The 3415-nt window shown below is 47.8% G+C and overlaps 1 non-coding gene across 1 annotated transcript; it reads right to left on the reverse strand.

Moving 5' to 3' along the window:
• Positions 1-316: 316 nt before the first annotated feature.
• Positions 317-479, reverse strand: LOC138459987 (U1 spliceosomal RNA). Its single transcript, XR_011262759.1, has one exon. It is a non-coding gene; the product is annotated as a U1 spliceosomal RNA (small nuclear RNA).
• Positions 480-3415: the final 2936 nt, after the last annotated feature.

Consider the following 3415-nt stretch of genomic DNA (forward strand, 5'->3'; position numbering starts at 1 on the left):
AATGGTGAGTCAGCCGCTATTTTCACTGTGTTGCTTTTTCTTTTCAAATGGGTGGTTGAAATGGCAGAAAGGTTGATCAAAAAGCCATAAGTTTACAATCAGTTCTAAAGGGGAACATGAAAATTCCATGTCACCAACAGCAGACAAGAACATTTTACAAAACAACACGTTTTAATGATCAATGTGTCCACAGTGTAAGACAGCACTGTCACTGACAGTACACTCCCAATCTCTGCCACAAGCCCAAGGGCTCTGTGTGCAACCAACCTAGCAGGCCTAGTGCACACTTTAACTTTTTTTTCTGTCACCAATAAATCAGGCGAAAGCGCGAATGCAGTCCTCCACTACCAGAAATAATGCAGTCGAGTATCCCGCATTTGGGACATAGCAGGGGTCAGCAAATCCGATGTTCAATGGGTGAGCCTCACCCTGGGAGATCTGCCTTTGTGATCACAGATTCTCCCCTGCCAGGTAAGTATGATTTGCAAGCAAGAGGGCAGTGGTTGGGCCTGTTCTGGAAGCCCCTCTAAACGTGTCGGATAGCAGGATGGCTCGAGCAGGCATGTTGCAGTCTGCCAGCTGGCCTGTCGGCCCCCTACAGGCCCATGGCCCTCCTGAGCGGACAGGTCGCCCTGCTTAACAAGAGCATTTCAGGCGGGGTGCCTCCCAGCCGGACACGGCAACGCTGTGAAGGCAAGGCCCAATCGGTGCTCGAACGGGACCGGCGGCAGGCAGCTGGCAGCCAGCCCCCACCCCCAGGAGCAGGCTGGGCCTTCTTAAGGTTGGAGCCCCTGGAGGCGAAAACAGAGCCCGGGCAGGACAGCTTCAAGAACAACATAGGCACCTGATATCATGGGGTGCGCAAGTCTTAGGTTAGGGGCCTGCACACTTCAACCCTCCAGTGAATGCTGTGGACCTGAGCTGCTCAGCGCTGGCCCCCTTGACTGCTGCAAAATAAATTCTGCCACAACACCAGGGGCTCTGTGTGCAACCAACCTACTCGCACACTTTACTTTTTCTTTCACCAAGTAACACAACAGCTCAAGACTTCCTGTTGTAGGAATATTGAATTTCGAGTCTTTTCATGTGATGTGAAGTCCTTCCGGTTTGTCCTATTTCCTATTGCTTTGCAGTTGGACTTTCTGAAGAAGCCCTTGCTCACTTTATCTTTAACGGGAGGGAAAGGTTTTGGGTAGGAGTCTGCTTGCACATCCCAGTATGCTTACTTTGGAAAGAAGGGGGGGTGCATCTTTACCAGCCACACTCCTACATTTGATAAAAGGCAGTTTTATTTAAGGTAGGCTTGCCTTCCATGTGTTTGTACCTCTTACCCTGGTATTAGACATGCTCTGTGATACTGTGAAACCAACCCCTTTCCCACCCACCCCTTATCGTCAACAATGAATGTACTTTTAACTTCAGCCCTATTTGTTCTCTGCAGCCGCTGCACCTGAACATTCCTTTCCACTTTTCCCTGCCCTTCCTCCTATTGCTTTCCTTTCTGGCCTTTTTTTGGTTTACCTTGCGGTTTCCTACATGACTGCCCCTGGACAAAGTATACCTGTCTCCCCTCGTCCCTCTCCCACCAAAATAATCAATTAACCAGGTAGTATAGCTCAGTGGCAACAGCTTTTCTTGAAAGAAAGATGACGCAGAGCAACACAGGTTCCAATCCCGGGTCCTGCTTAGAGACCTCTTCAGTATTAAGCTATATATATATATATATATATATATTAAAAACTTACCTTTACTCCTTTTCACAACACCCCCTGTCTCCAGCACCTTCATGGGATCTGTCTCTCACCCCAGGAATATGGGTGAAAATATGTGGGTCTCCCAAAACCTTCACTTCATGTTTGCAAGGCCTATGCCCATTCTCCTGCAGAAACTCAGACCGGTACACACCCGCTGTTTACTTCAGCTGGTTTTTTCGCATCTCTCCAGAGCCTTCTGGGCGACCATTTGCATTCAGACCACCCGCAATGGCTAGCCATATCTTTCTAATTGCTTTGTCTTTTTATTAATTTTCTTTTTAAACCAATTAGATAAGAGCCAACTTCCTAAAATCTGCCATTGTCTTCCTGCGCAATAACTGGCTGCACCTCAGACTTGATCCACATCACCTCTGCAGCTCTCTCTGAGTAACCCAGCTGTCTCCCATAAGTGTGTTAGGTGTGGTTGCGCGAATAGTCCAATGGCTGCAAAGCCATATCTCTTGCTTCTGCGTCAATGGATCCTGCATCACTTCTAAAATAAACAACCATCAACCAAATGTAGCATGCAAGAAACTTCAAACAATTGGACACACACAACTCCTATATCGCTCAGATTTTCACCTTCCCAACCATTCTGGAAGCCCCGCTAAGCGAGGCTGAGAAGGCAGGCCCTGGCCCTGGCCCAGCCCTCCCGAAAGCCACGGCTGGTTAATTCATTTATTTATGCAATGTTTGTCGGATATCCGACAAACATCGCATAAATAAATAAAGTAACTGGGTTGTGGCGTAACAGTCCTGGGCCACGACCTGGTTAAATTAACCACATCATTTCTGAGGACTGTACCTGCCTCTGGTGACCCCACACATGGGGTTACCAGAGGCAGTTACAGTTTGCACGCAGGCACATTTTCTTTTTTTCTTTATTCTTGTCTTGAGCCTCGCAGGCCACATTAAACGGCTTGGAGGGCCGCATTGTGACCCGCGGGCCGGATGTTGGACAACCTTACTTTAGATGAGGGAGCTACTGGTACTTGCCCAGTGGCAATGACAGCACTCCCCCGCAAGGCCCCTCTCATGGGCGCTTTTCCCCCTTTTGGCGGGATTGTTACAATGGAATTGTCTGATTAGTCGTGGGGCATGGACGAATTCAACAGGTTCCAATGTGCGGTCTTGAGGTCCATAACCCTCCCAGTCGATCAAGTAGTATAGTTTAGATTGCACTATCTTGGAATCCAGAATGGCTTTAACTTCATATTCCAGTTCTCCTTCTATGATATCAGGCTCAGGTGGTGCTTTAATCCGAGTATCTGGTTTCATTGGTTTCAGGAGAGAAAAATGGAATACTGGATGGATCTGCATATTGGCTGGTAAATCCAATGTTATGGCAGCAGGGTTAATGATGGCTTTGATGGGATAAGGTCCCAGGTACCTGGGACGGAAGGCTCAAGGTCCTTTCAATGGAATATTCTTGGATGCCAACCATACCTTATCTCTGACTTGGTAATGTGGGGCCTCTCTTGTATGTCGGTCTGCACATTTTTTCTGTTGTTCCTTGGCTCTGATCAGGTTTTCTGTTGCTTCTTTAAGGATTTGAGTAATGGTCTTATGTAATGTGGTAATTGCTGGCATTGCCAGTTTGTCAAGTGGATCAAAGGAGGACGTTCGAGGATGCCGACCGTGCATTGTGTAGAATGGGGGTT

Source organism: Ambystoma mexicanum, chromosome 4p (genome assembly GCF_040938575.1).
Source record: "Ambystoma mexicanum isolate Mex_15411 chromosome 4p, UKY_AmexF1_1, whole genome shotgun sequence".
Taxonomy (NCBI): domain Eukaryota; kingdom Metazoa; phylum Chordata; class Amphibia; order Caudata; family Ambystomatidae; genus Ambystoma; species Ambystoma mexicanum.